At 38.5% G+C, this 20,546-nt stretch overlaps 1 pseudogene; it reads right to left on the reverse strand.

Annotated features, from left to right (window-relative positions):
• Positions 1-1,078: 1,078 nt before the first annotated feature.
• On the reverse strand, positions 1,079-2,473 carry LOC150006084 (large ribosomal subunit protein uL4 pseudogene; annotated as a pseudogene).
• Between the last annotated feature and the right edge of the window lie 18,073 nt (positions 2,474-20,546).

Raw genomic sequence — 20,546 nt, forward strand, 5'->3', positions numbered from 1 at the left:
CTCTCTGTCTCTGTCTGTCTGTCTGTCTCTTGCTCTGTTAAAGGATAACACTTCTAGAGTATATTAGTTTGCTAGGGCTGCTGTAACAAAATTCTGGAGACTTAAAGTCCAAGATTGAGGTACTGACAAGGTTTGTTTTCTTCCAGGGCTGGAAGGAAGTTCCATGCCTATCCCCTAGTTTCTGGTAGTTTGCTGGCAATCTGGCATTCTTTGGCTTATGGAAGTATCACCTCAAACTCTGCCTTCATCTTTACATAATATTCTCCCTGTGTGTCTGTCTCCAAACTTCCTTTTTTTTAAAAAAAAAAGATTTTTATTTATTTGTTCTTAGAGAGGGGAGGGGAGGGAGAAAGAGATGGGGAGAAACATTGATGTGTAAGAAAAACATCTATCAGTTACCGCTCGCACATGCCCTCACTGGGGACCAGATCTGCAACCCAGGCATGTGCCCTAACCAGGAGTTGAACTGGCAACTTTTCGCTTTGTGGGACAATGTCCAACCAACTGAGCTACACTGGTCAGGGCCCCAATTTTTTCTTTTTATAAGAACACCAGTTATATTGAATTAGGGCCCACCAAAATGACTATTTTAATTTAATAACCTCTGTAAAGATCCTGTCTCCAAATATGGTCACATTCTGAAGTACTGAAGGTTAGAACTCTATGAATTTGGAGAGGACATAATTCAACCCATAACACAGGGCAAGTGGACATGGCACTGGTTGGAGAAGTAGCAGTATAATGGATTGGAATTTGAATGTTCATCTGGGGATTTTGTCTATGTTAGCTGCAGGCTGATTTAGCTACATAGTGATTTCCTTTATATCATGGCCCCTTTGGGAAAAATGGAGTTACTGCAACAACAGCAGGAAATAAATTTCTAGTAAGCCACAGGGACAAGCCTCATTCCTATAAGAATTAATGCTGACTTTACACACACCTTTAAGACAGGGCAGCCAGAATGAATATCATGGTTGAAGGTAGGCAGTTAGACCTACAGAAGGCAAAGGCATTGTAAATAATTGGTTTTGCTATACATTTTTGGTTAACATCATCTAACCCCTTTCTTTTTTTTTTTTTTTTTTCTCACTGCCTTTAACGTTTTTTATTCAAAACTAGCTGTCCACAGTGATCTGACAGTTATGGAATAAACAAATTTAAATTTATGCCACAGGCTTCTTTTCTTCTGTGGTGGGTTTCTTTTCTGCAGGCTTCTTCTGAGCTGCTGGTTTCTTGGCTGCAGCCTTTTTTCCCACCAAAGGCTTCTTTGGCTTCTTCAGCTTCGTCACATGAACATCCTTCTTTCCTTTCTTCCCTACCACAGGCTTCTTGCCTTGAACCCCCTTCTCATCTGATTTGGCTTCTAGCGCCGCTGCTGCTCTATCCACCCGGAGCTTGTGGTTCTTGGCCTGGCGAAGAATGGTGTTCCGGCGCATGCTCTTTGCATATGGGTTTAACTTCAACATGATTCTCAGGTTTTTCAGTGGATTCTTCTTCAGAACTCTGTGATGAATCTTCTTGCGTGGTGCTCGGAGGGCTCTTTGGATCTCTGGGCTTTTCAAGATTCTGCTAAGGTCTGTATTGAGCATCTTGTGCATGGGAAGATTGTAGTGACTCTTGAGGGAGACTGCTTTACGCCAAGTGCCATACAGATCATCTAACTTGCGGAAAGCACTTTCAGTACAAATGCAGAAACGGCCCACATGCCCACCAGGAGCAAGTTTCAAAATGTTCAGTTTGCTTACATTAAGCAGAGTAATTCCAGGGATGTTTCTGAAGGCTTTGATGATACCGTTGTCCTCATTATAGATGATGCAGGGCCCTCTGCGCTGGATACGACGACGGTTTCTCACCTTGCCCTTGCCAGCCCTCATTCGCTGAGAGGCATAGACCTTTTTTATATCATTCCAAGCCTTAAGCTTCTTAAGAAGCAAAACAGCTTCCTTGGTTTTCTTGTAGCTTTCAACTTTATCTTCAACCACCAAAGGAAGTTCAGGAACTTCCTCAATACGATGACCTTTAGACATGACCAGTGCTGGTAAGGCTGAGGCAGCTAGGGCAGAGCAGATGGCATATTGCTTCTGTGTAGTGTTCACTCTGCGATGCCAACGGCGCCAGGTTTTGCTTGGTGCAAACATGCGGCCCCCACGACACATATTTCCAAAAGCACCCTGGCCAGAACGATGAGTTCTACCACCTTGAACTCTGGGAATTCGAGACACAGCTCTGCCAGTACCCCAAGACTCAGCACTGGTTTGATGTCCTGCCAATTCACTGACAGCATAAGGCTGTCTATTGTTTTTACACAAGTTGGTGTGAACAAAGTTCACAATATCTGGTCGAATGGGAGCCTTGAACACAGTAGGCAAAGTGACATTTTTGCCAGACGATTCCCCCTTTTCGGAATACACCGATATCAATGGACGAGCACATGCCATGGCGTGGAGAGAGGAAGCCACACTCCTCTCAGGCCGGTGGCTCCCGCAGGAAAAAAGGCATCTAACCCCTTTCAATTCAATCATAAGATCATGGCCTTTTATAGGTGACACTTTTAATTGCTCAGCATGTAACAGGAACATTAATGTTATCTTGTTTGATCCCTAAAACAAGATATCTTTTTACAAATAAGGAAACTGAGGCACAGAGAGGTTAAGAGACTTATAGGTTGTGGGTCCTTTGCCTTTAAGTGCTCTTTTTATACCACAGTTGCCCCCAGTGAGGGGCTTTCCCTGGGTAAGTGACCAAGGAAGACATGTCCAGATACAGTAGCTAGCGCTGGCATTTAGCAAGCATCTCTGCTTTGACAAAAATTACAAGGCCTTTTGCATGTCACAGTATAGTCCATGAGAGACTATTCCAATTGTAACTAAGCCAATCTTATCATCCATGGTTTGTCTGCACAGTAGCACAATTGGCAGGAACACAGGAGTGCTGGTTACTCTGATTACAGTGACTTTGGGGACCATGACTGATCAGTTTAGACCAAAATTCCAGCCACAATAGTTCTGGAAACTTGTACCACCGTGGTGAATGTAGAAATAGTCACAGTTAGAAATTTCATTCATCACACATTCATATTGTTTACTATTGGAACCTGAATGGACTCATGGTTTTGACTTTCCACAGTTATCGTTACACCTAAGATGAGTTCCATCCTGCCGCGGAGTGAAACCAACTCTCTGACTGCCTTCAGGTCATGGCTTACTTTTGAATAAGATCATCAGTGACAGGCTTGGTACATGATGACCTTTGGATTTCTAATTGAGGTGGCAGAGAAAGGCATCTCATCTCCCTTGTTTAACATCTATGGACAGTGTTGCTATTGAAGACTCTTCTTGTGTTACTTTCTAGAGCTTTCTGGATATAAGACTTAATAAAACAGACTCAAAATCATTTTTTCTTTCTTATATTTTAAGCTTCAATGGGAACAAAGGATCTTAAAATTGGATAGAGCCACTTATTCCATGCCACAAGGGCAAGTTTTTATTGTTCTCTTCCCAAACATGGCAATTTGGTATTTTCTGACATTGAGATATCTCTGGTGCATATTATATCCTGTGAGATTTGGGTATGAGGTAAAGGTGGTCACATGGGATGTCTCAGGTACCGCACAGACTCCTGCCATTTCTCCTTTCCTTGACTCAGTCTCAGATTTAAGCTGACATTCCTAGCCACATGGGGTCCTTGTGGCAGCTGCAAAGCCCAGATGTCCAGCTGGGGAAATGCAGCCCATATCCTGTTCATCTGACAGACGTGTGAGCCTGGGATGAGGCAAGTTGGCAGCTGAGTCGTCGCTCCTTGTATTCCTTTGAGTTGGTCATGAGTGGGTATGTTGGGAGTTTCCAGTCTGGTTCTTTCACATGCAGAAATACACAATAACAAAAAATAGAATGAATTGTCTGTTCAAACCTAAAAATATTTTTTCATTGAGATAATGGTCAATGGTGACAACCCGATTTGAAGTAACTTTGTCCAAATGAGAAAGAATAGCTTTTAAATTAATAGGAATACTAAACCTAACTAATAAATATAATGTGAGCCAAAAAGGAGACTATGGGTTGTAAATATGAATATTTAGAACTGACCAGTGATTTAAAAGATTGATGCACTAAGTCAAAAGCTTGAACTCTAGTTCATGCACAAGGAGATTCACAGCCCTTTCTACCAGAGTCTCCAGAACAGTGAAAATGTCTTCAACATTGAAACTAAATATCATTCTTTCACTCTGCCAGGTTCCACTGCCTTTACAACTTAATTTTTTTTTAAAGATTTTATTTATTTGTTTTTGAGAGAGAAGGGGAGGGAGGGAGAAAGAGAGGGAGAGAAACATTGGTGTGTGTGTAGTTGCTTGCAACTATTAATAACAGGTAAATAAATAGATGTATCTGTTTTCTAATAAAACTTGATTGACAGAAATTGGGGCAGGGAGTGATAGTTTGCCCACACCTGTCCTATAATACTTTTTATACTCCTTGTCCTAGAATTTGTTCAAGAGTGTAATTAATATATTGCTTGAGACTAACCAATGCTTGCTCACGAACTCTCACTCTGGTACTGTGATTACAATGTAGGCAGCCATCTGTTTTGAGCTTGCCTTCTTTGAGAGTCTGCCCAGGTAATACATATAGTTAGTCCCCCTACAATGTCTGTCTTTGACATTATATAAATTGTTTTATTTTTAGTTCTATATATCTTAGAGTGCCAACCTCATGGAGAATGTGCATGAGTGTTAGGATGATATTTTTTTGTTTGGTTGGCTTTTGTTGTTATATCAAGGCCTACATTGCATGAACATGGCATATAAGCTAGTAAGACTAATTCTGCTTCGAGATGCTTTTGAAAGAGATGAGCTGCTACCCTGCAACAGCCACTTCTGTGCTTTTCCTCATCCCCACAGTGTACCAGCATCAGATGATTCTGGGAGTCATCCGAGGAGGCCCAGCCTAGCACCTGCTCCTTCTGCCCACCCAGTGATCATGAAAGACCCTCATTCCCTGTTTTAAGTCTCTTCCTGCTTAAAATTCCTAGAGTCTCTCTTTCCTACCCTGAGTCAACAGTGTATAATATTTTTATTAAATCTAAAAGTGTCTAAATTTATCATCTTTTTTAGAACGTTGTATCTCTTGATGAGTCTCCAGTTTCATTTTTCTGAACCCTAGGTTTACCTTTTCACAGTCTATTGGAAGTGTCTCTGATGGTACTCTTCACTCACTTCATGGATGGGGAATTCTTCACTGAGGGATGGGAGCCTGAATGCCAAATGACACTTGAGAGTGTTAGGAACGATTACATTCTATTCATATAAGCCTTGAACTAGATAGGAATGATGAAACCGAGTACTAAGGTCATGTGCTATAAGGCCACCATTAAAACTCATTTGAAGTAAACACCTATCAATCTTCGGTAACGTGTGTCCAGTACAGTCCTGTGACATAATTATGTGGTGAACTTCAAAGCCTTTGCTATGTTTGCAAAATGCATTAAAGAGACAACTCATCACCTGACTTTTATGTTTTCAAATTAGATTGTTTCTATACCCTGGGATCCAGTCAGCTCGTATGGATCTTTCCTTTGATCTGCTTACCATTTCCCGAAATGCCATCTTGACCCTCTTAGATCCCTGAAAGAGCAGAGGTTTTTCGTGTGCTCCTTGTGCTTGTCCAGAAAGGATTCCCAGTCTGAGCATTCAAATGATATTCACAATGCATCACAGATAGCCTTTTCTTTTTAATTGTGATTCAGTGGAATGCCAACCAGAAGTTAAAAAAAAAATACAAAAAGCCACATTACAAAGCATAAAGCTTTATGATTAATCACCTTGAGTTCAGATATAATTTAAATGTATTGACTTGTCTGAAATAAGTGCCAGACAGAGGAGCTGGGGAGACAGGAAGTGCCTGGGTGAGACTGCTGAAACAGGCTGGAAGAGAAGTCAAAGGGAGGTAAGGACATCATCATTTAACTGTTCTCCACAGCCGGGCAGAAAATGGCCACAACTGCTGATGGTCAGTGGAATCAAAGGGATAAATTATGGCTGAGCCCTGTCTTTGAAATTAACAGAAAGTGAGTCGATACTTCAGCTTTGCACAAACATAAAAAATTGTTTCTGAGACAATCTATTACAAATGATTTCCCTCCTCCCCTTTCATATACATGATCTGTGCAGAGATTTCTCTGAGGGGCTGGAGCTGCTTTGCTCATTTGCTCCTCTGTCTGAACTGGTGGGGTTTCAGAGTTCCTGCTTGGCCAAGGCCCCCAGGCTGCAGGTAGAATGGCACTGGTAGTGGAGATGGGATGAACATGATTGAAGCCTTTAAGATTGGCATGATGGCCCTTCATTTGGGGAATCAGGCTGTGCCCAGTGCTTTCCATAGCTGGTCTGTGAGAAAGAACAAAACTGAATTCTTTGCAGCAAACTGGGACCAGATGTATTTTTCTGTGTAGCAAGTTTAGAACTCCAAGCAGCTGCTTTCAGTTTTTAATAATGGATTACGGTGTTGAGGGGCCTGCACTAACTTTGATACCCACGCCTCGGAAAGCAGAATGGGAGTGTTTAGACTAACTTTACCAATGGGTTTTTAACACACCTGGGGCACATGTGATTCTGAGTTCCCTTGAAGCCAAGTGTAATTTTTTTTTTTTTTTTTTTTTTCCAAGTGTAATTTTTAATGCTGTCTGGACAAGAGCAATATCATCCAAGGATGCCTGGTCACAGTCTCCTGCTCATACCTTAGCCTGGCTCCATGGTGCTCGTAGAAGGTCTTCTATTCACCACTGAGAGCTCACTGAATTCTGATTCATGTCCCGGAAGTTTCTGGAGAGTTGGGGATCCAGCCTGCTGCTCTTCTCCCTCTCATCGAGGCTCCCTTGAAGCCTGCAGCTGTGCAAAAATTTCACACATATAGTGAGAGTAGTGGCATTTGCCTTTGGCTAGCTTTTCAAATCAACTCCTTATCTGTGATACTGAAATTCAAGTTCCAGGCAGTGGGGGAGAAGGCATGTCTGTAGGTGAATTCACTCTTTGTGAGGGACCTGGCAAAGGGAAGGAAGGAAGGGGCCCATTCAGCTTCTTGAAATCTCTGGCCAAGGCTGAGTGGAAAGGTGGGCTTCTGAATACAACTTTAAGTTAAACCAGAGAACCTAGAAACCTATACAGAACTTAGAGATTAGATTCCAGAAGAACTTCATCACTGATTAGATAATAATAAAATAAAATTTGGCCATCTTATTGTACAAAATTTTGGGTAAAAGACTGGTTTTAGTGTGTGTATCTATGTGTGTGTGTGTATTTAACTGGAGATTTATTAAGAGATTTATTTTAAGAAATCAGCACATGTGATTTTGGAAGCTGGCAAGTTTAAAATCTACAGGATAAGACAGTAGGTTGGAGATCCAGGGGAGAGAAAATGTTATAACTCAAGGTGGAAGGCAGACAGTTGACAAAATGCCTCTTCCTCAGGGGGCCTCCGTCTATTTCTTTTAAGGTCTTTAACTGATTGAACAAGGCTCACCCACACTACGTAGGATAATCTAATTTATTCAAAGTCTACTGATTTTCCATGGCAACCTCTAGCTGGTATTTAACCAAATATCTGAGTACTGTGAACTAGCAAAGTTGACATAAAATTAACCATCAAGTCCTAAATATAAGAATATTTATATTTGTTTATTTTCCCCTGAATACCAAAGGAACTGGAGTGCAAAGGAAGAAGTCTCCATATCACATGAACTGATAGAATCAAATGTATTCACATCTATATACGTACATGCACATATGTATACTCACACATGCACACATACATGCATACACACTCCCTTAGGCGACTCAAGCTCATCCATGTAAAAACATAAATGAGTTTCAGGGCAAAAGTAATCAGTAAAGAAAGAAAATCAGAGGTACACAGCCCCCTGTGTCCCATACATTTCCTCTGTCTGGATAAGAAATGAAAAAATTGGCTCTGGAAACTCTCCACAACCTTCACTGTTTCCTGTTGGAATTTCCTAAGGTGAAAGTCTGATTTTTCTAAACTGTTATAACTCAAAACCTTTACACAGTGATACTCCTTTTTGTTTTTGAAAGCCTTTAAGGATGATGGATCACCCTAATGAGAATTTTCTTCAAAGAATTCCAACTTAATTTTGAAGTGCAACAGTGATCCTCATTCCAATGGGGAAACTTTGTCTGAGAAATGACCAAGATTGTGTTTTTTGAAGATACATACATTTGTGTGTGCATGCATGTGTGTGTAATTAGATATACTTTTGTAGTGAAACTGAGTAGTGAACAAAAAGCTTTCTTTTTTCCCCTAAGTATTTAGAAGAATATATAGCAAACATTTGGTAACATTGAAAAAAGCTACCGGACAGTTTTCTTTTTTTCCTCTGACTTTTGGTGAAGATTTGGGCTGGTATTCTGTAGAACTAGCCTCTGAGTATTTCTTTATGTCTAGGAGTCCAGGGACCTATGGCCAGCCTTTTATGCAATGATGTTTTTAAATCTGGTTATAATTGATTAGTTTGGCCATTTCTATAAGATTTCTGCAGGGAGTGGGACTAGATGGCTTGTAAGGTTACCTCCCAGGCCCAAAGCCATTGCTTCTGTTCTCAGTAAGTACACTTCAGCCTCCTTGCATTTTTAATGGCTGTAGTATCCACTTAAATCAGGCCACTGAATGGAGCATCAAATATGGGAAATGACCACTAGTTCTTCACCTTCACATTAGGAAAAAATTAAATCTACAGGGTGCCACCAAGCCACTGGCTAGTTGTTCCCTGAGTAGGGTTGCTAGATTTTCCAACTTAAAATCTGTAACATCCAGTGAAATCTGAGTTTCAGATAAATACCAAGTAATTTCTTAATATAACTGTGTCCTATGCAATACTTGGTACATTTTTATGCTTAAAAAGTGTATTTAAAATTCATCTGTAATTCAAGTTTAATTAGAAATTCTGTATTTTATCTGGCAATCTTACCCTTGAGGTGTTCTTTTTGACTGTACATGGATAGCATGGATCTCATTTTATTGCCTGTGGATTTGTCTCCCAAGTCATTTTCCATGACAAAATTTCTGGTCCCTATTATTCCACAGAGTTTCCTGGAGTCTCTGATGTTTTACTATCTTGACATATCTTCCTTGCTTCCCAGTCATTGCATTGGCTTTATCTCCATTTGGAATATTTAAATTATCACTTTACATTCTTTGTTATGTTTTCCTGAGATGCCAAGAGAACTTGAAATCTGCAGGGATTCTGTGTTGTGAAAAGGGGTTGTAAATGCAAATCCATTCAGGAGCCATTAGGTGATATAAATGTTTGAAGCAGGACAGGTGCCATCCAATAGATAATAGTGGAGTTTGTGTCCAACAGCAGAGTGCAAGCCCTTCCTAAAGACATTTCCAAAAGCTTTATAAATCATTGTGCTAGCCAAACCAAGCATATTTGCTTAGCTAATGTGCTGCAATCTTGCATCTCATGGTTTAAGGCAAAGTACTTACCAGAGTCTTTCCCTTGGAACATTTTGTCTTGCAAAATATTAAAATAAGTCTGAAAAACATTGTATGACCCCTCTTGAGTATCAAAGCAAAGCTCACTAACTAGACCTAATTTCCAAGAAGCAGAAATGACATCTGTCATATTCTTCGCTTTAACCCCAGAACTTAGCATATAGAAGTCTCTCAATAAATGTGTTGAATGAATAAATGAAGAATGAAGTCTTAGTTTATCCTCCCCTGTCTCATTCGTTGTGAGAAACCAATATTTTAAATATAAACTTTGGATGAAAACCAAGCTATACAAGATTGTTAAAGATTCTTGTGGTTCAGAAATTAATTGAATTTAACATATGATACCTAAACTTTGAACCGTGGTCTTGCTAGCTGAATCTGGCCCTGGAATGTATTTTATTTGGCCAATGTAGTGGTTTAGAGAAATGTCAACTTTTATGCCTGGAGACAGACATGAGTTTATGGCTCACCAATGTCCTCACTATTCCCTATTGTCTCATTTGCTCCCTCCCCTTACATCACTTAGTTGGCCTCTGGAGGCATTTGCATCTCAATGTCTGTTAGGGGATGATTTGTCAACTTCAAGAACACAGATTTTGATGTAAGACAGTTTTAGGTTTAGAGTTGCAGATCTTTCATTCACTAATTGTATGACTTTGGATAAGTTATTTACCTAAGCCCAAGAGTCCTCCTCATTTGCAAAACGATGCTAATGATAACAGTACTTACTATAGAGTTGTTAAGACTACTAAATGATACAATAAATGTAAACTCACCACATATCTGGCATACAGTAAATGTCCTACAAATATTATTGTTATTTATATAATAATAATAGCTGTTGTTATTGTTGTTTTGGTTTCACATGCATAAAGGCTAGGGTCTAGAATTAACAGAATGACTTTCAAGAAGCCCAGAAATCAGAAGCTATCAATTTCTTCTTTTCAAAGTCTAGAAAGAAGACAGATAATGAGTGAATACACTTGCCTGCCTGTTGTTGAGTTTTGCTCACTGACATACAGTAGTCCCTCGCTATATCACGGTTCACTTGTTGCGGCCTCACTGTACCATGGGATTTTTAAAAGTATTATATTTAATTATTTATCGTGGATTTTTTGCTATATCGCAGGATTTTGTGGTACTATATATGTATGTTGTTAAAGTTACATAGGTTTAAGAGTGTAGAATAAATGTAAGGTTCCCACTTCGTGCGTGAGTCTGGAATGTAATACTGTGATAAGTGAGGGAATACTGTATTCCAATAGAAATGTGCCTAGCGTATAGTAAATGCTCAACAAGTATTTAGTGAAATAAATGAACAGTAGACTTCTAGATGGATCTGATTAAGATCGCAAAACCTCATGAATTTCAGTGGCTTGGCTTCTTCTAACTAAGCCTTAGTCTTGGACAATCAGGTGTCTAGGTGAAGACAGTACACTGCCTCACAATGGGAATTGGAGCCAAGGTCTGCCTATAAAATACCCAAGGAAGCTGCTAAGATCTCCATTGATCCTTGTAACTTCTTTTGTAACCCCTCACACTTTTGAATCAGGACTGGTCTATGACCAATAGAATACAGCAAAAGTGATAGTATTTGACTTTCAAGGCTCAAAAACATGTATTGCAGCTTAAGTTTTGGTCTCTTTTATCATATGCTGTGGGGGAAGCCAGCCTCCCTGCTGTGAAGTTATCTGTGAAGCTCTGGGGAGAGGCCTTCTCTTTTCTTTTTTAAATATATTTTAAATTTTATTTTATTATATTATTTTTAATTGAATTCATTGGGGTGACATTGGTTAATAAAATCATGTAGGTTTCAAGTGTACAATTCTATAATAAATCATCTGTATATTGCATTGTGTGTCCACCACTCAAAGTAAAATATTTTGTTTTCTTTGGTTAAATACCCAGAAGTGGAATTGCTGGATTAGATGTCAGCTGTATGTTTAATCAAACATTTTTTGATTGATTGATTGATTGATTGATTTTAGGGAGAGAGAGGAAGGGAGGTAGATGGGGGGGTAGAGATATCAACTTTTTGTTGTTCCACTTATTTATGTATTCATTGGTTGATTTCTTGTATGTGCCCTGACTGGGAATCAAACCTGCAACCTTGGCATGTTGGAATGACACTTCAACCAACTAAACTACTTGGTCAGGACAGAAATATTTGTTGAATTGAATAAAAACATCTTAATATTTAGGGGTATGTTATATACGAAGGCACAAATACACAGTCATGCATATGTGTTTTGGTCATGGAGAAGTTGATGTGCTCCATCTGTTCCAAAGTACTGGGGAAAAAACTAATTCTTCTGTCAGTTTAGCCTGTTTTTCCTTCTGAAGACCCTACAATTATTTGCTTTAGTCTCAAATGCTGTAGTCCCCCAAGGCTGGAGAAAGCAGAAAGTTAGGTTTGATAGAATCATGTACAAAGGTAGAATGATACGTCTTCTCATTAGTTTAAGAGTTTTAAGAGCCTTAACACATTAAAGACAATTAGCAGCTTTGGAAAACCACCTTTTGAATCATGCTGCTCTTAAACTCTCTTTTACCCTGCCTATTCATGTGTGCATATGCGAGTATTTAATGTTTAGTATTTATATTTGCCTGTTTACTAGGGCTATTTATATGAACACAGGAGCTTTGCTGCTTATGAACACATTAGCCCTATTCACCTGTGGTCTTGATTCTAAGTTTGTGAAATCATCAATTGCCATGGGGATAATCATGTCTTCTCAAGCTGAGCACAAGTTCGGGTGTGTAATCAACTGGAGGATCAGCTGGACTTGTAAGACCCTATTATCATGAAAATGTTCTTAGCAACCAAAACCACAGAAGGAGAGACATACAGTGTAAAGACTGTCACACCAGCCTTTACTGCATTGCTCAACGTGAGCCTTCTTAAAGCTTTGCATAAAGGACTGTGTCTTGTTAACACAGTTGGTAAGAGGTAGAAGAGAAAACCGCAACTTGATCCTTCTCTTTTGAACAGCAGAATCCAAACACTCTGCTTTAAAGGGTCTGATTAGTGAGTTTGTAAAATATTCAAACCTCTTGAATTGTTAAGTTTTAACACTTGATTTTGTTTGCCCACCTTTCCTTTTTGAAGTACCTGAAATCAGTGCTTCTCAAACTAAATGTACATGCGGGTCCCCTGGTGGGGGGTGTTAAAATAGGGGCTCTGAGGAGCAGTCTGGGATGGAGCAGGACTCTGCATTTCTAATAAGCTCCCAGTTGATGCTGATACTCTTGCTCCTCAGACCACAGAGTGATGAGGCCTTTGAAGTCAGTATCCAAACTTTAAGTTGAAATAAGGGTCTCATGGCTGAAAACCTTTGTGGAGCACTTACCCTCTGGTTACTGAAAATATTACTGTCTTTCCCAAATTCTAAGCCACATGTTTCTTCACATTTTAACTTTTCTGAAATTGGTATGTGGAAATCATATCAAAAAATTTTACAGCTACTGAGCAGACAAGTAAGTTGTGACATATGGGTTGTTATCTGAATATGTGTGAAATTTGTGGTTGTTAAAGCTTGTTCATCCATTTGTCACCTCAGTTATCTGCCTTGGTAGCACCACATGGGGGTCAAATTTTAACTTACGTTTGTTCCCTAATACTTTCATAAAACACTTGGTTCCACATTGAATTCATCTGGAAAACTTAAAAAAATATGGATGCCTGGGTCCCAGACCCAGAGATTCTGAGGCATTGGCTCTCCCCAGATGATTCTAATATGCAGCAATCTTTGAGGATCATTGTGTTAAAATATCTTCACAATGATCATACATTTACAGACCACTGAAGCAATATGTTATTGTGTACATGTCAAGCCATGTAAAGCAGGAGAAATTGCCACATATCATAGTAGAGATCATAGACTTCTCAAATATTAGAGAGGCTGGTTATGGGTTGAGCAGGACTCAGCCAAGTGGCGATCACCTCTTGATGGGAGCTTCCTGACTTTGTTGCAGAGATGTTGTTTCATAACTAGTGATGTATCAAAAACTGGTACTTTACCCAAATCAAAAATGCAGATGAAATCCTGGTTTCATTTATTATGCCTCAAAATCATGCCCACCCCAAGGAGGCAGAAGTAAAAAAAGCTGCATGTTGTGACACTAAACATGACTACATATGGCCAAAAAGGACCCCAAAATTTCTTTCATCCCTACTGTGAAGAAAGCTTGGACTTAAACTTAGATTGTAATAATAAAAAAGAAGGAGCCCTTGTTACAAGAGGGATGTTTCACAGGTCAGCTAAAGACAGGTTCCAGCTGCTGTCGATGGAGTAGCTGAGGCCTTCAAGCCCCGCCCTTCTGTCCCTGTGCCACCCTCTTTGACAGCCTTGCCTCCATCCTCCAGAGAATAAATGAGAAAGGGGGAGCATAGGATGATACTTAAATGAGGTAACATTCAAAACTGGAGACCCTGACCTCATAATCACAATTTCTTGCTTTGGTTTGGTTTTTAGTTCTTACAGAATTGGGATGGCAGACACTTAAATGCCTCCTAGCCACTGATTCTGCAGTCAGTCTGAGCCTGCGATCCAGCTGCCCTGCCAGTCATTAGACTATTGCATATGCTAGGAGGAAACAAACTAGCTGTTTTTAGCATCTTTCTTCACACACACACTTGGAAGATGAGATAGCTCTTGAGGGGAAGGGGTCAGAGTGAACTTGATTGCAAGCTTGGTTCTGGGAGCAATACAAGTAGTTTGGGAGTAGGAGATTTGGCCTCATTGAGACCCACGGTTAGCAACCCCACCCTGATTAAAACCCAGGGCTGGGCTGGACCTCTATGGAGCACTGGTGCCTAGAGAGACTAGCAAGGCTGAACCATAGATGCAGGGTTCCTGGCCTCAGCAAAGACCTTGTGTTGTTGATGAGCTGCCCCATATGCCTTTGGCCACATCCGGGCTACATCAAATAGTTCACATAAACGCTGACAACTTCCCATCGCAGGTGTCTGACCTTTTTTATCTAAGGCCAGCTTCTCTTGTGCTTTACTTATCACCCACCTTCTCAGAGACTTCAATTCTGTAATCATTACTATTCTCTTCCCAATCATCAATTTCTCCCTCTCTGTTTAAATATTCTTATTTGCTTATAGAAAACTTTGATAGCATCTCTTTAAAAAACAACAATAAAAGTCCTTTTTTTCATCAAAACCTTCCAAAACTGCTTCCTAAAGTTACTTTATTACCTCTAATTCTTCCAACTACCCAAACATTCCACTCTTTTCCTGAAATGGCTGTTAATTGGGGTCAACAATGTGTTACTTTTTATTAATCATCTCTTGTCTGTTCTCATTTTACTTTTAACAGTGTTTGGATGTGGTGGGCCACATACTCCTTTTGTGAAATCTCTTCTCTAGATTACCCTCATCCCACATTTACCTAGTTTTCCTTCTGTCTCGATGGTCTCCTATACTCATCATTTCTCTCAAATTCTAAACCTCTGTTGAAATGCCCAAGAGCTGTGTCCTTAGCCCTTTTCTCTTTTCATTCTCTTTTTGCTGATCTTATCAAGTCCCTGGAATAGAAATCCAAACCATACCAGACTGAAATCCCTGAGCTTCTATCTCCCATATCTAATGGCCCACTCACTCTCTCCACTTGAATATCTAGGAGGCATCACAAAATTAATATGGCCAAGAACAACTCTTGTTTACTCTCAATTCCAAAGCTACGCCACCATCCCCACCTCTAGTCTTTTTCATCTTTCTTTATTGGATTACCAGAGTCCCAGTAGCTCAGGAATAAAGTCTTAGTTAATTCCTTTCTTCTCTCACACCTTCCATCAGTAAGTCCATCAAAATATCTACCAAATCAGAACATATCTCATCACCTTCTCTCTTGGAATTATGGTCTAAGACACCTTCAGCCTCAACAATTCCAGTGCTTAATGGTTGGTCTTCCTGCTTCCCTCTCCTTTTATAGGGCAGCCAGAAGGATCTTTCTAAGACATAAATCAGATCACAGCATTCCTTTCCTTAAAACCCTTCACTGCCTTCTATGGCCTCAAGCTCTGTACAATGCAAACTCCTTGCCATCATTTAGAAGACTTTACATAACTTGGTTTTTAATTAACCTTTCAGTTTTTGTTTTGTCATTGTATTTGTAGAGTATTTGTCTAGAAAGTCTTCTAATATTCTTCTACTTGTTTTTGCGACATATTTTAGGTGAGTATCTTGAGGATGACATATGACTGGGTTTTTTTTCTTTAAATTCAATCTGCTAAATGCTGTTAAAACTGGTTAGTTTATTATATTTCTTGCCATTATAAATATATTTGGATTTATACAGCCTTATATTTTGCTTCTATCTGTTCAAATTTTTCTATGCATATTTTTCTTCTTATATTTATTGAGTTCCCCATCCTCACCCCCTTTTCTTTTTTGCAAGCTATCTATTCTCTGTCTGGTCACATTAACATTTTTCAAAAGTGCTCTTACTGGGGAAAAATTTATCCTTCTAGGTATATAATTCTATTAATTTGGATAAATGTAAACAGTTATATAACCATACCACATCAAGATGTAGAATATTCCCATCATCCCTACAAGTTACCTCATCACCTTTTGTAGTCAGTTCTCTTGTTTACATTCATCCTCTAGTTACTACTGATCTGTTTCTTGTGCCTATAATTTGGCCTATTCCAAAATGTTACTTAAATGAGCATGTGATCCTTTGAGTCTGGCTTCTTTTATATAATGTCATACACTTGGGATTAATGCATATTGTTGCATGTACCGGTAGTTTGTTTTGTTGTTGTTGTTGAGTAGTGTTCCATCATGTAGTTGTACTACTGCTCTTCATCCATTCACCAGCTGATGAACATTTAGCTTGCTTCCAGTTTTGGTGATTATGAAAAAAAGCTGATATAAATATTTGTGTACAGATTTATATGCATAATATGATTTTCTTCCTCTTGGGTAAATACCTAGAGATTAGATTACCGGGTTGTATAATAAGTGCATATTTGAGAACATAAGGAACTCTCGAACTGTTTTCCGAAGTGGCTGTACTATTTTGTATTCCCACTTCCAGTGAATGAGCATTTCCAATGTTCAGCATTCTTGCCAGCACTTCATATTTTTCAGGATTTTATTTTCAGCCACTCTAATAGGTGAGAAATACATTTTATTATGGTCTAATTTGCATATCACTGGTGACTGGTGATACTGAGCATCTCTTCATGTGCTTAGCCACCATCCCTATATCTTTTCTTGGTAAAGTGCATCTCACAAATTTTAGTACATTATGTTTTTATTTAATTCAATTCTGTATATTTTCTAATTTCCCTTGTGACTTGCACTTTTGAAGCATGAGTTATTTAGAAATCTATTATTTAATGTTCAAATATTTGTGAATTTCCAAGATATATTTTCCTATTGGTCTAGTTTAATTTCACTGTGGTTAGAAAACATACATTCTACAATTTCAGTTGTACAATTAAATTTGTTGAGTTTTGTCTTAATGCCCAAAGTATGGTCTGTTTTGGTGAATGTTCCATATTTACTTGAATATTCTGCTTCTTACACTTTATGATTCATTTCTGCCATCAATCCTAGAGAATTCTCTCTTTAAAAATGTTTTTTCTCACACTCACTAGGAGGATTATAATCAAAAACTGATAATAATATGTACAGAAAAGAGTTTGGAGAAACCGGGACCCTCATACACTGCTGGGGCGGGGGAGGTAAAGTTGCACAGCCACTTTGGAAAATAGTCTGGCGATTCCTCAAATGATTCAACATAGAATTACCATGTGGCTCAGCAATTTTACTTCTACTTATATATCAGGAGAAACTAAAAGATTTGTACATAAATGTATCTAGCAGCATTATTCATAATAACCAAAAAATGAAAACAACTGAAATGGCCATCAACTGATGTACAAACTGTGGTATATCTGTACAATGGAATATTATTTGGCCATAAAAAAAGAAATGAAATACTGATACATAATGTTATATGGATTACCCTTGAAAACATGCTAATTTGTAGAGATGGAAAAGTAGGTTAGTGGATGCTTAGGTCTGGGAATAGGTGGAGTGAGAGAATAAGGAGGTGATAGCTAAAGGGTATTGAGTGTTTTTTTTCAAGTGGTGAAAATGTCCTAAAAATGACTGTGATACTTACATATATCTATATCTATATCTATACACTAAAAAATGTTGATTATATACTTTAAATTGGTGAATTTTATGGTATGTGCATTATATTTCAATAAAGGTGTTGAAGAAAAAAGTTTTCCTCCTTTCTCTCTAGTCTCACCTTCTGGGACTATGAATACATACATAGAGAATTAGTTACTACATCCTACTGGTTATACCTTTTTAAAAAGATTAATAATATTTTAATATACTAACCTAACTCATAGTTTGTGTTCATATTTCCACAATTTTCTGTAAATTATCTTTTATAGTATTTTTTTTAAACCAGGCCCAATCAAGGTTTACACATTTCATTTGGCTATTATGTCTTTTTAGGCTCTTAACCTGAAATAATTCCTTATTTTATTATTTTTTTGTGATATGACCTTTTAAAACAATCCAGGCCATGTTTAATAGAAAATGATTCATTGAGATTTTAATATTAACTATTATTTTTTTAATTTCCAAAAATTCCGTTCGCTCCCTTTTTTCAAATTCTCATTTGAAATGCTTGCTCCTTTGCTCATATTTTTCTATTTTATTTTTAACTTGTTTAATATTTTATATATAGGCATTCTTTCTATCTATAGGAATTCCATCATCTGAAGTTCTTGGAAGTCTAAATGTTTGTTGTTTCTGGTGGCTCTTTCAATAGCTTGGTTGCTTAGTAATTTTTAATCACTGAAGTAGGATCCTGGGGATCTAAATAGAAGGTATATTACTCTAAGAAAATGTTATATTTCTTTTTAAAGGGATCCAAGGGGACAGATATAGATAGGGCCATTTTTAATTTAATTTTTCAGTTTGAGATTTCCTTATTATCCAAGATAAGATAAATTTGAACCCCAGACTGTTTTTTTTCTCCAAACGGAATTGCAATTGAGAGACACAAGTTTCTATTATAAATGCTTTTTCCTAGCCCTTTTCCCCACTGGCCTCTTCTTTCACTGAGGATTAGGGCCTCATCATCTTCTCCCCATCTGTGTGTACCCAGTCTGGCCTCCTGTTCCCTTATGTGATCATTAATCCCCAAAGCTCTAGACTCCTAATAACATGTGCCCCAGGCGGGCCCAGCTTCCCCATTAGCTCACCACTCTGGTTTCAGTTCACTTTTCACCCATGTGGATCTACCTTACTTTCATGACATTTCAGCTATGCATTAAGGGTTGTGCAGCAGTAGGATTTTCTAGAGTAGATGATCTGCCACACTGCTGGAAGCAAAATTCGCTTCCTGATTCTGTGATCTCATCTTCCTCAAGTCTTACCTTCCTCCCTCTGCTTCAGCCACGTTGACTTTCTTTCTATAATTCAGAGATATAAAGCTCACAGCTGTTTCAGAGCCTTTTCACCTGTTATTTGTTTTATTTTCTGGAATGTAAACTTTAGGTAATCCTTTTCTGGAAAATTACTTGGCACACATAGACACTGTAAAAGTAGATATTTGTTGACCAGTTGGGTAGTATCTGTGTTCTTTCTCTTCTACCAAGATACCTTCCTATGGTCTCTTCTAGGTTAGAAATCAGGGCTATTTTCATAGCCACAATAGTCAATTTACTATAGCAGGGTCATCATGGAAGTGCCATCCTGTGTATTCCAAGGGGCAAATACTCAAACCGTGTGTGTGTGTGTATGCACGCATGCCTATAAATGTGTTGTAAGTGTAGAAAATGTATTTACCTGCACAATGCACACCCACAACCCCTTGAACCATCAAAGACCTCGCCAAACTGTAATTTAATCTTTGCCTTAGCAGCCAGGGAAGCCTAATGTAAGGGATACAGTGAAATATTCTCTCCTTTAATTCATAGTTCAGTGCTGTTAGATAGATTTAAGAGTTCTGCAGCTATGGCTACAAGGGAATATCCAAATTTATCCCAGTATTCAAAACCCTGAAAGGGTCTTTCTGGTTATGGGCAAGCAATGAACTCACTTATGGAAGTCTCTTTGAAAGTTACATGTTTGATTTTTTTTTTGACTGTGAGTAAACGATTATGCTTTCACTGAAAGTGCTAAATATTTTTGTAGGTGTAATATGATATCAATAATGTTGACCATCAAAAGACCTTTACAGACCCAAGAATTCTGAGTCAGGATAGATGGGTTACTCATATCACATACAGGGGTGATATTAAAACTATTTAACAACCATCATGGTGTAGATGCTGGCCATAGCACAGGAGCAGGAAGTCTCCTGCCGTGGGAGGTCAGGTTGGTGGGGAAGCATCAGTGGGTTCAAAGCAACAGCTGTTCAACATCTGATATGGAAGTGTTTCAATATTTTAACAACTAGTAGGTACTGGCCTAATATTAGCCTTCATCTTATGGGATCATGGCTGGTCTGAGCTTCCAAGGACCTTAGAAAGCATCTAGTCCTGAGGTGTTCATATTTATTCTTAAATTATGGAAATTAATAAACTATAGTTGATTTGTAAACTATTCTTAAACTTTTTCAAGCAATACCTCTTAGGTTCTTTTTCATACATTAGGATTGGTTTCATGGATGTACGGTAATGAATTTTAGAGAGCTTAGGCTATCTGCTTTCAAAAACCTTTTTAAAATGACCGGCCATGGAGAATTATCTTTGCAGAGAATCTCTCATATATTAAGTAAACATATATAATCTTTCTATTTTCCCATTATTGGTGAACATAAGCACAGTTAGTCCGGAAACCTTGATTTAGCCATAATGTTAGTTTAGCCTTCTGCTTCTTCAAGTCTTTTACCAGAACAACACGGAAATTTATATGAGGTTTATCCTTTTTCTTTCTCCTGAGCACCTGGGATGGCGGGTGCTGTCATATAATGTAAAAAGCCTGACTTTTAGAGTCTGACGACTTTTGGAGAAGACAAACAAAGCAGTTCCTAACAAGTATTTGTTATA

Source organism: Furipterus horrens, unplaced genomic scaffold (genome assembly GCF_987537825.1).
Source record: "Furipterus horrens unplaced genomic scaffold, mFurHor1.1.pri manual_scaffold_6, whole genome shotgun sequence".
NCBI classification, from domain to species: domain Eukaryota; kingdom Metazoa; phylum Chordata; class Mammalia; order Chiroptera; family Furipteridae; genus Furipterus; species Furipterus horrens.